Raw genomic sequence first — 13001 nt, 5'->3', positions numbered from 1 at the left:
CTTAAATTAAAAATTGAACATGTAAATGAAAACTTGAATTGTAAAATTGAAGAGTTCACAAATCTAAAACAATCAATCCAATTTAGACAAATCACAAGCTCAATTTTGAATCTAAAAATTAGGGTTTTTGTGAATTTAACCTCTAAATTTTTTAAAATTGCGAGAAAATTAAACTTGTAATTGAAAATTTTAATTTTTAAATTGCATACACTCAAATCTAAAAACAAAAATCGGAATTAAGGGTGTAAGAAGTTGGGTTCACCAGAATGTAAAGGGAAAATTAGGTGACTTGGCAATTTTCAACAATGAAGAAGAAATCACCAAATCACCTATTTTTGCTTTGGAGAGGAGATGCCTCTGCATTCAAAAGAGGGGGTAAATCCACTAGATCCATTTTTTAATCAGATTAGGACAAAATGCTAAGTAGATTGATTTAAATGGAATGTGTTTGACCCTATTCTATAAGTTGACTAGTTGAATTAAGACTAAGTGTTGGGAATCAAGACAAATATGAGAAAACAGTGAGCTACAGATTTGGGATTTCATCATGCACCTGGATCTGAGAAGTTTGAGATGATTCGGAGTTTCTCTGTGAAATCTGCCAAAAGTTGCAGGGATCGTGTGTCCGGACTAGGTCGCTCACCCTCTTGGTCCTCTGAACTTTTCGCGCGTCGAAAAGGGTTTTTCTGTCTCTGCAAATAAATCTTGATTCCAAAGGTATAGTTGCGCACTTGCTTCCTGCACACCGAAGAAAAGGGAAATATTTTGGGAATGGGGGTTTGCCTTTAGGTTCAACCTCGGTTTTGGAATTAACCAAGTGGTTGAAATAATGTAAATGAAATGACTGAAAGTAGAAATCCTCCTCTGTGAGGGGATGTTAAATTGATTGAAAATTAAATGCTTATACCTCCTTGTGAAGTTTTTCTTGCCTCCACATGGAATTATGATTTCATGGATTAGAATGATGATCTCCTCTTCAATGCTTGAAATCTTGACTCTATTTTTGCTCCAAAACTTGAAGGAAGACTGAAAATGCTTGATCTCTTAAATGCTCGGATGCTTTGATTGAATTTTATGCTTATCAAATGAGAGGGGAAATCCCTCTTATATAGTTGCCCGTAGGATGAATTGATTAATTTTTCGACATGAGCCAACATAGAGGGGTTTTCCCGCTTCAAATTTGAGATAGGTTAGGGGGAGGAGCCCAAGGATAGGTCCCCATTAAGGGGGACCAGGGTGCCATGCCCTAGTCCTGCCCTAATTTGGGGTAGGATCAATGTGGCATTTGGGTGCATCATTGAGTTGAATGAATTTTTTGACATGTGTGAGCATAATTAGGTCTTCGATCAAACCGAGGGGAGCAAACACTAAGGCGAAGACCCAAATGCGGTCAAAAATTGCAAGGGGTGCAATTTTAGGGCGCTACACAGATATGGTGTTGATCGATTGTCTTCATGTATAACTTGGTTCCATTCCTATTTTGTTGCATTGGGCAATGGATTTTGGGTCTAGATTAAGTTTGGAATTCGAGGATGAGTAGTGACATTGGTACAACATGTGAGTCATGATTTGGGTTTGGAATTTATAATATATATAGTCTTTTAATCTAACCAATGATGTATGTTGTGGTATGGTCTACTTCTCATTCCTTCCCACCACTGAAATGTTTAGTGTTGATCTATTTTAGATATTTGTCTTGATCGACTTAGAATATTATGCTTCTCGAAAGACTGTGTGTGTGTGTGTGTGTGTGTGTGTGTGTGTGTGTGTGTGTGTGTGTGTGTGTGTGTGTGTGTGTGTGTGTGTGTGTGTGTGTGTGGATGATCTGATTATGTTAGTATGGAAAAAGTGTGGCATTGTTATTGGATATATGTGAGATTGAAAAGGAAGGATTTGATTATTGATAATGTGTGAAGTGTGTTGGTGTTGAGGCACTAGAAATAGTTTTGGTTTTGTAGTGTGTGTTATATTGGTGGATTGCCTTTCTTTCTTTCTTTGATAATGAGCCTTTTTAAGGGCAGTGAGCCCTTCTGCAGTGTGCATTCTGGTAGTGAGCCACCCTTTGTATAAATCACCTTAATGGATGTCTTATATTAAGAACTAACATTCTCCGTAGTTTTTCCTTTCTTTGGTTTTCCACGTCATATATGGTGTTTATTGTGTTATGTGTTGTGTGTATGTTTTTTTCATGTTATATCTACTTTAATTAATTATGTTGGTTATTCTGGATGTGTGAAAGCATTGAAGAAATGATTTAAGTTGCCAACCGATTCACCCCCTCCCTCTCAATTGCCCGAATATTCAACAATTGGTATCAGAGCTTTGGTTCCTTGGAGAAGAGCTTAACCACTTGAGGTAGATCCTTATCCAATGACACATAAATTGACTATTTCTATCTTTTAAGGATCCGACTATAGTTTTTGGAAAGTGAAGATGAGAGGTTACCTGATCTCCTTAGGCTACAACACTTGGAAAGAAGTGGAAACTAAGTATATTCAGCCAGAAAATGGTCTTACCACTCCGAATCAAATTCAAGCTTATGAAGAGAATGAAAAGGAAAGGTGTGCTATCTTTGGTGCTTTATCAAATATTGAATTAAAAAAGGTTATTTCATTGAATATTGCTTTTGAGGTTTGGGAAAAGTTGAGAGATATCTTTAAAGGAAATGACAAATTTAAATTATCAAAGAAGCTAATAGCCAAGCATAGATATGAAAATTTAAAGATGGAAGAAGGAGAATACATAACAAGCTAATTTCAGAAGGTTGAAAGTGTAGTAAATGAAATTAGATAACTTAGAGGCACCTTGATAGTTGAAGATATAATTCAGAAGATTCCGATGTCCCTACCGGAAAGCTACAGTGACAAGATCTCTTCTATTGAAGAAACTTATGATTTGAAGAAGTTTACTAGAGAACAACTGTATGGTACATTATTTGCATTTGAGATAAGGAAGTTTAGAAAAGACAAAGATAAATCTAAGTCTACCTTTAAAGTCTCTGAGGAAGATCTGGAAGATGTAAGTTCAAATGAGATGGAAGCAAACTTTGTAAGGAAACTAAATAAAGGCACCAACAAATATAAATGTATGTTACCTTTTAAATGCTTTAGATGTGGAAAGATTGGTCATATTGCTACTAGGTGTCCAAAAAAATGTTTAAGACAAAAGTCTAGAGATGGTAAAGTGAAGTTTATTAAGAGAGCCTATTATGTTAAAGATAATGATGGCATTTCAGACGATGAATCAGATTATGAGGATGATGATTGTTTGCTTTTGGTAGAAAGAGATGTACTAAAAATTGATATTCCTAAGATTGTTGCTACTGATTTACATGTTAGAAGAGATAAAAATGAATGGTTGATTGATAGTGGATGTTCAAATCATATGACTAGTGATAAAAGCATTTTTGTAAAACTTGAAAAGTATGATGCAGGTTCTATTAGGTTCCAAGATGATCAAACAACACAAATTGTGGGAATTGGTTCTATCTATTTTGATGGAAAGCATAATACTGACAATGTTTATTATGTGAAGGGTTTGCAGCATAATCTTTTGAGTATTTGACAGATGTGCAGAAATGGTTATAATATTTTTTTTAGGATGATGGTTGTGAGATCTGGAAGGATCCAGATTTGTTATTGAAACAGAGAAAAAGACTGGTGGAAACATGTATCTGCTAGAAGGAGCTACAAAGCATTGCTTGTTATCTTAGATCAATGATAGTTGGCTCTAACACCAGAGAATGTGTCGTATTAATTTTGACAACTTGGTGAAGATTAGCTCATCAAGTGCAGTGAGAGATTTACCTAGGTTGGCCACACCAGACAACAACATTTGTAGAGAATGTCAAGTTGGAAAGCTGATGGAAGGAAATTACAGAGGAAATGAGCATTCATCCATCAGATTGTTGGATTTAGAGCACACAAACCTATGTGATCCTACCAAAACAAGGATTATACAAGGTGTGCAGTATTTCATGTTGTTGATTGATGATTATTCTAGAATGTTATGGGTTGCATTTTTGAGAGAGAAATCAGAAGCATTAGAAAAATTCAAGATATTCAAGGCTAAAGTAGAAAATAAAGTTGATAGAAAGATTTAGTGTTTGAGGTTTGACAGACGATGAGAATTTATTTTCAATGAGTTTAACAACTTTCATGAGAAACATGGTATTAGAAGACAATTGGCTATCCCTAAGACCCCTTAGTAGAATGGTGTAGTGGAAAGGATGAACCGAAGTATACAAGAGGCAGCCATAACAATGATCAAAGGAGAAGAACTCTTAGAAGTCTATGAGAGAGAAGAAATTCCTACTACAGTGCACACTCTTAACATAATTTTATACCAGAAAAGACATGGAAAGACATCATATGAACTATGGCATGGTAGAACTTCGACAGTGAAATATTTCAAGGCATTTGGAAGCAATTACTGCATTTGGAGAGATGAAGATAATCTTGGAAAGTTTGACAATAGAGAAGATGAAGGCATATTCATAGGACATTCTACAAGGAGCAAGGCATACCGGGGTTTCAATAAAAGGTGGAACAAGATTGTTCAAAGTACAAATGTGAAGGTTGATGAAGATACTTCTAAAGAGTCTAATAAAGTAGCAAGATATGAATATGATGAACCGCATGACAAAAAAAAAGGAAGAGAATAAGAGAAGGAGAATGACAAAAGGAAGCTCAGTAAGCTCTGAAATCTACATCTAAAACCCTAAGATATGTTCAGAAGAATCATTCATCAAATTAGATTATTGGAGATAAGATCAAAGGAATCATCACAAGAAGCAAATAAACTCAATAAAAAGTTTTGTTATGTTTACTATCAAAGACTGAACCAAAAATAGTAGAAGAAGCATGCAATGATTAGAATTGGATAAAAGCAATGAGAGAAGAATTGGATCAGATTGAGAAGAATCATACATGGGAATTAGTTCACATACCGACATATAAGAATGTGATTGGAACAAAATGGGTAGTCTAGAACAAGTTGGATGAAGATGGAAAAGTTGTGAGAAATAAAGTGAGGTTGGTTCGTAAAGGTTACACTCAGGTTGAAGGGATTGACTTTGAGGAGACATATGCTCTTGTTGCTCGGATGGAGGCAATCAGGATGTTTCTTGCTTTTGTATCTTTTAAGAATTTCAAGGTCTATTAGATGGATATGAAATCAACATTTTTGAATGGAGAGTTGAAAGAAGAAGTTTACATTGAACAACCAGAAGGATTTAAGTTGAAATATTATCCGAATATTGTTTGCAGATTGAAGAAGGCCCTGTATGGATTGAAACAAGCTCCTAGAGCTTGGTATGGACGGCTAGATAAGTATTTGACTGATCAAGGTTTTCATAAGGGATCAACTGACAGTAATTTATACTTCAAAATTGACTCGGGTAAAATTTTTAATTGTTGCAGTTTATGTTGATGACAAAATATTTGGAGGAAATGAAGGCATGTGCAAAAAATTTGCTAATGAAATGCAGAAGGAATTTGAGATGTCCATGATTGGTGAGTTAAATTTATTTCTTGGTTTGCAAGTGAATTAGAGGGACAAATGAATTTTCATTTCTCAATCTAAATACATTAAGGAATTGTTGAAGATTTTTGGGTTGGAAAATTCCAAACCGGTGTGTACACCTATGACCACTAAATGCAAGTTGATAAAAAGATGATAAGTCCCTTGAAGAAAATGCAATTTAATACATATTAATGATTAGAGGGATTGTTATATTTGACTTCTAATAGATCGGATATGTTGTATGCAATGTGTTTGGAAGCTAGAATTCAGCAAGAAACGAAGGAATCACATGTAGCAGTGAAAAGAATTTTCATATATCTAAAAGGAAAATAAGAGTTTGGCTTATGGTATCCCAAAAATTTAGACTTCACTCTGACAGCTTATACTGATGCATATTGGGCAGGAGGTATTGATGACAAGAAAAGTACAAATGGTGGAGAATTCTTTCTTGCCTCCCGCTTAGTTGCTTGGTCAAGTAAGAAGCTGGATTTTGTCTCTTTATCTATAGCTGGAGAAGAATATATTGCAACATCTTCATGTTGCACACAAATTCTATGGATGAAGCAAACTTTGAAGGATATTGGTGTAACATTCAATGAACCCATCTCTATTATGTGTGATAACACTAGTGCAATAAACATTTCTAAGAATTTGGTACAACATTCCAAAACAAAACATATGTCCATTCGGTATCACTTCTTGAGGGAAAGGTGTTGGATAATGAAGTAAATCTTGAGTATCTACATACAAAAGAGAAGAATGTGGATATATTCATAAAGTTATTATGTAAATATACCTTTGAGTATCTCTAATAGAAGTTAGGGGTATTACCTCTTCCAAGTTTGAACTAATGTACATTTGGATGTGTATTGGTCCAAAAAATTGCTTGTATATCATTATTTGCATTGATGGTTGGGTGCCTCCTCTTAAGGGGAGCATGAGTGAGCTTCATAGGGGGAGTTATGCCTACCTTTTCCCTTGATGTCAAGGGGGGAGAGATTCAAAGAGATACTGAGTTGATGATCTGATGCAGAGTTGTGCAGAGAGAGTTTTGTGTTTGTTGTTAATGGATGTTTCCATCAATTAAAAAGGGGGAGATTGTTGCAAATGTGTTGTTGATGAGTATGATTGATTTTCACTGATGTCAACATAATGATTGTCATTGGTGTCAACATTTGATCTTGGTGTTGGTAACCTTTGGTTCTCTAGAAGATGTGTTTCAGTAAGGATTAGTTGAGTTGATGGTGATCCAGATATTTTTGTTTATCGGATATGGTGTTGATAAATTGTATTAATGTATATCTTGGTTCTATTCCTATTTTGTTGCATTGGGAGATGGTTTTTGGGTCCGGATTAAGTTTGGAATTCGAGGATGAGTAGCGGCATTGGTACAGCTTGTGAGTGATGATTTGGGTCTGGAATTTATAATGTATGTAACGTGTTGATCTAACCGATGATGTATGTTGTGGTATGGTCTACTTATCATTCCTTCCCACCACCAAAATGTTTAGTGTTGACCTATTTTAGATCTTTATCTTGGCTGACTTAGAAGATTATGCTTCCCAGAAGATAGTATATATATGAAGATGATTCGATTGTGTTAGTATGGGAAAAGTGCGGTACTGTTATTGGAGATATATGAGATTGAAAAGGAAGGATCTAATTGTTGATAATGTGCAAAGTGTGTTGGTGTTGAGGCACTAGAAGCAGTTTTGGTTTTGCAAGGTGTGTTACAGTGGTGGTTACCTTTCTTTCTTTTTTTCTTTGGTAGTGAGCCTTTTTTAGGGAAGTGAGCCCTCCTGCAGTGAGCCACCCTTTGTAAAAATCACCTTAACTAGTGTCTTATATTGAGAAGTAACATTCTCGATGATTTTTCCCTTCTTGGGTTTTCCACATCATATCTGGTGTTCATTATGTGATGTGTTGTGTGTATGTGTTTCTCATGTTATATCTACTTTAATTAATTATGTTGGTTATTCTGGATGTGTGAAAGCATTGAAGAAATGATTTAAGTTGTCAACTGATTCACCCCCCCCCCCTCTCAGTCGCCTAGATATTCAACAAACCTTTTCCAGCCATGCCCATATTCTACTACTAGAGCTGCCATGAACAACATTATTCCCCTTATTATCCTACACCTTATCACCATCATTGTTTTCAATAATAGTGATAGAAACATGAGATTTATTCATATCCTTCTTATTGGTTTTCCTTGACTTTAAGTTTCCCACCAAGTCCAATGAGGGTTTACATTTTTCAGGAGTGATTTTAAGAAGCTCTTTCACTTCATTAGGAAGAGGATTTGGTTCTTGGAATGTTATTAAATATGTTTACCAAATAAAATACCAGCCTCCTTATTATGGGGAATACTGCCAATAAGTTGAATTCTAGGGCGGAAAGGTAGAGTAGTAGGCGGATAGTCACAAATTAATTTAGGGTTTTCACGAGGGTTTAGAGTCAGGGCATACTTATACAAAGTCATCATAATCCCCTAATGAATTAGGGAAGAAGCACCTTTTTCAAAAATTGTTGAAGTGAGGAAAATAGATAAAACGGAATATCAACTTTTTCCCCATTCGTAACATTATTTAAAAGAAAAAAAATGATAACCATGGATAGTCATATATCTTCCCTCCAAACTGAAATATTGCATAATGTGGAGACTTACCAGGGCATAAGGTGGAGGAATATTTTAATAGTCATACCCATTTTGAAATCTACGAAGCTTCTCCCCTTCCTCTAGGAATTTATCAATGAAAGTTTGATACTTCCCTGAGATTTTCTTGACAATACGTAAATCGCCATTCTCCAATGCAGTCACATTAGCAATCATCTAGGTTGACACAGTGAAATGCAAACTCCCAATAGTGACCCACCCTTTAACCCAAGAATTAGTGAACTAATAAGTTAAAGAGTCATTATATTCATGTATAGCTCGAAAGAAAGGAGACAAGCTCGCCCTAACAAACAATTTCCATAGACCAACATTATTTTTCAGAGATTCATAACTGATAGGCTCCAACCTCTTACAAGGACCCCTCATTTTATAGAGTCTCTGCCAAGAACACGTAGAATAACAATTGCCAATTTTATAGAACTTCTCCCAACAACCCTTGAAGTGAAAATTGACAACTTAAAGCCTACAAATGTTAATTCCACGAGATTTAATAATCAAGTTTCTATGCTTTCTTCGAGAATTGAGGATGTTCATATAATCATTAACTTTCCACTTCCTCTCCAACTCATACTTCAAATTTTTCACATTTTTATCCCTACTCGACATGAGCAAGGCCTTTGGAAGATAGTTTTTCTAACCTAGCCATGCCACTAATTAAATAAATTTTTCTAATAATAGTCATAATCATTTCCCTATTCTAAATCATATTAGGCATGGTGAAAGAATTAATTTTCTCTATTACTTATTTACTTCTTTGTCTTCTAGATAGTCATAATAATTTCCTTATTCTAATTCACATTAGGCATGGTGAAAGAATTATTTGCCCTATTACTTGTTTACTTCTATGTCTGCTAGCATCTTGAAAGGGGTTGCCCCTCCACTCCATCAAGGGATTATTTATGCCCTATACCAGTATGGTTTTGACTGTTGCCCTCACTATAGTCGTTTGCTAACCCTGTCTAGGCATTATGAGTCTGTAAATGAAGCCCCTCGCTCCTCTGTGCATATTGAGCTCATTGAAACTAATCTCTTGTCGTCGAATAAGGAAGCCCTTACCTCTAAAATTAAGGGCAAAAAAACCCAAATATGAGCTTGTTTTTAAAGTCCTTGAGATTGCCTTCCTCATAAAGACCCCTAAAAAATGAAAAATTGCAACCCCTAAATATAGCCCAGCTAAAGCTAGAAAACCTGGGAAGGACTCTAGTAAGAAGTGAATAACAATTGATTTGGACTTGCATGATTCTGAGGAAAAAGAGGAAAACTTGTATGATAAGGAGAAACAAGAGGGAAGCTCTAGGGAAAGGCGCTCAACTCACCTCCTCACTAAAGAAAAAAAAGAGAAATTAGAAACGGAAGAGGCTTCCCCTAAAACTATGAAGGTTTTTACCCCTGAGGAAGATAATGACTCCTCAAAAGATGATTTGGAGGATGATGAATTCCAGGATGTTGAGGAGGAGAAAGCGGGTGATAGTAGGGAGGACTCTAAGGGTTTAAGTGATTCATAGGATGAAAAATATAACTTAAGCAATAATTCCCCATCTTTGATGGCCTTCGGAGATGAAGAAATGGTACCTTGTTCCCAAAACTCCCCAATCGAGAATGAAGAGATTAGTGCCAAATAGCTGAAAAGTTAAATTATTGATCTTCAAGTCAAATTCATGAATCTTGAGGCAAAGGTGGAGGAGTACAGATAGGTTTATAGGCTTATGGGGGAGGCCCTAAATTCTCTAGGTGTTATTAATGATGGGGTTATGTGAAAAGAAACCATGGGTTTTGTTTCAGGACAGAGCTATATGAAGAAGAAAGACAAAAAATTGAAGGGAAAAGACAACATGGAGGAGGGTGAATAGAAGGAGGACATGTCAAGCCCTCAGGGCTGATAGGAGCAAATAAAGAGACTGGTTAGGAATTGGAATCTCACCAGGGATGATTAGATTGTTTTTGGATTGTAGCAATTTTATAGTTTTAGATTTTAATTCTATATTAGCTTTTTTTAGGTTTGGTCTTTATCGGTTTATTATGCTTTGTTTAAATACTCTATACTTATGGTTAATTGGGCATGCGTTCCTTCTTAGTATGTTAGTATTAATTTTGAATATGGGTGCTGCTATGACTATGAAATTTTATCAGTTAAATGTTGTTAAATGCTAGTTTTTTTAGATTTGGTAGTGTTGATGGGTCTTTTATACTCAGCTAACATGCAAGCTTTGTAAAGCAAAGCTTCTCCTGAAAAGAGTAAGTATTGTGAAATCTCCACTCCTCAAGGTCATGTTCGTTGGGTCACAACTGTGCAGGGATAGCTCAAGGCGTATGCGACCTATTCGATCAAGGGGGTATGTTGATTGCAGAAGGAACTTATGTAGATTCAATTAGAAACAAAAATGCAAAAGAGATAGGGTGCATAGAGGGAACAAACATAATCATGCACAATTGTTAAATTTGAAAGTAATACTTCAAATGAACAGATATTATCAATAACAAACTAGATAGCAACAAGTGAGACTTTCTATCCACATGCAAGGTCTATGATCTTACATACAGAAATAACTGACTATCAACTTTGCATATCATAATCATGAAACCCACATTACTTAGAACAACTATACTATCCAGAATGAGAGAAGATATTAGATCAAAGAAATACCTACTTCAATCAACAAAGATCATGAAACATGGGATCCATGAAGTAGATTGCATTGATTAATTAAGGAAATAATAGGTACCAACGAGCACTGATACTAAGAAATTTCAACAATGTTTGAAACTTAAAGCTAGAAATGAAAATACTATAAATAAATTCCTATCTATGGCCTCCAATCTTCAATTTTTGAACCCTCAAAATGGCCTAATTTATTATATTTATAGTGTCTTAACCTCTATAATCCTAGAGTGACTACAGTCTATGACTTGGTTACAAAATAATGGATGTTGTGCAGTTTGACTTACAATTCACTGCTTTTGAACCTCACTTAATTGATACAAAACAACAAGCCTTCTTCAAGTGTGGTAGCAGTTGCAACTCCTATGTGCACTGTAACTATCCTACAATGATGCACATGTTTGACATGTGTCCTCTCGATCTCCTTTCAAAAATGCTACTTACGGTAAGATCATGCTTTCTTCTTTATGACAATTGGGAGTGTATTCAAAATCAATCGCATGTTTAGTGTTTGTTCTTCCTATAACTATGGTATTTTCCAACATAACACTCCACTAAAGTTTGAGGCAAGTGTGGCACATACTAGAATCGAAACTCTGCAACTCTAAGATTTTCTTTTAGTTCATCCATTTTATCAACAAGGTTATCCATCATTTGTGTGGCTTGGTAAGACTAGAGAACTAGGTGCATATACCTATCCATAGTGGTTATACCAAACTCAATAGTCAGGGAGAAGTACTCAACTACATATGCTTCCATTGCTTAAGTATTGATTCTTGGTAGAGTGTACCTAATTGCATCACATCCTTTCCATATTTTCCCAACACCTTTGTTACATATTTCTCATAATGCTCAAGCAAGCTTAAGAAGGATGGGTGTTCTTTGAGTGCCTTAGCTCTATAATGATCTAAAATATCTATCTTTAGCTCCAAAATATCGATGCAAGACTACAAGCCACTAAGGTCCTCTCCTCCTAATAAATCTTCTTTCCTAATCACATCTTCTCCCAATCCATTGATCTTTTTGAGCACCTTAACTTTCTTTGAGAACTTATTAGACTGAGTTTCCCACTGTGTGGAATGGAGAATGAGGCCTTTTTCAAGGAGATGAGCATCTTTGTATATCTCCATGGTCTCTTGTAGGAACATTTTTACTTTGCTCAATTGATCCTCTTCCCAAGTTTAACAGTAGTTTCTACTTTCCTCATCGCACATAATGATTTGACTTCTTCTTGTGGAAGTGTTGAGGTAGAAGGTTGAGAATCACCCAACCTTGAATCTAGTGGTCTTGCCATTTCCATAAGCAATTCCCTGTAGTTGCATAGCTGATCTTTGGCCTCTTTCTTGGATTTATGTTCCTTTTTTATCCTTGTCTTTATATTAGATGTGGCGACATCCAAGGAGGCTATTTCTCCTCATTTGATTTGTTTCCCCAAGTTCACCTAAGAGATTTGATACTTTGGAGAGGCTTGTCCTTCTCCTTCCATGCCTTGTATGGGAGCAACTACATTGGCCATAACATCCCCAAAGTCACTTCTTGAGAGATGGTGGAGAGTCTTGGCTCTCTTTGTCCTTCTAGGTGACTTAGTGACTGCTTCGTGTAAGGTGATGCTTGGTAACACAATCTTCTTCTTCTTTTGGAAGCTAAAGTTGAGCCATTGTGGCATACTATAATCTTGTTGTTCACCTTGAGTGGTCACTTGAACAGTTACTGTGTGGGTTTGAGGTGGTTGCTCTTGCTCTTGTTGCTATTCTTCATTTGGCTCTTGTTGTTGTGGTGGAGGTTGGGGAAGTTGTTGAGCAAGGTTTGCTTTCATCACTTGCTCGAAGTCTTGTTGTTGTTGTTTATAAAACTCCTCTAGCTTTTCACCTACTTCTTGTTCAAAGGCTTATTTATTTTCTTCATCTTGTTTCTTATGTTGGCCCTCCTCCAACTTCTTAAGGAGTTGCTCTTGATCATGACGAGTAAGTACTAAGCGGTCATCTTTCTCGTCAACCTCCATGGCTTCTTCTTGTTCTTCGTACACCCGTGTTTGGGTGGTTTCCACTATTTGGTCCTTGGGCTCATCGGCAAGTGTTTGAGTAGGCTACACATTTTGAGAGATAGTAGGCACCTATTCTAACATTGTTTCTTCTAGAACAT

This window comes from Cryptomeria japonica, chromosome 4 (genome assembly GCF_030272615.1).
Source record: "Cryptomeria japonica chromosome 4, Sugi_1.0, whole genome shotgun sequence".
In the NCBI taxonomy this organism is placed as follows: Eukaryota; Viridiplantae; Streptophyta; class Pinopsida; order Cupressales; family Cupressaceae; genus Cryptomeria; species Cryptomeria japonica.
The sequence above is the reverse complement of the archived record's forward strand: the minus strand, read 5'-3'. Positions refer to the sequence as shown.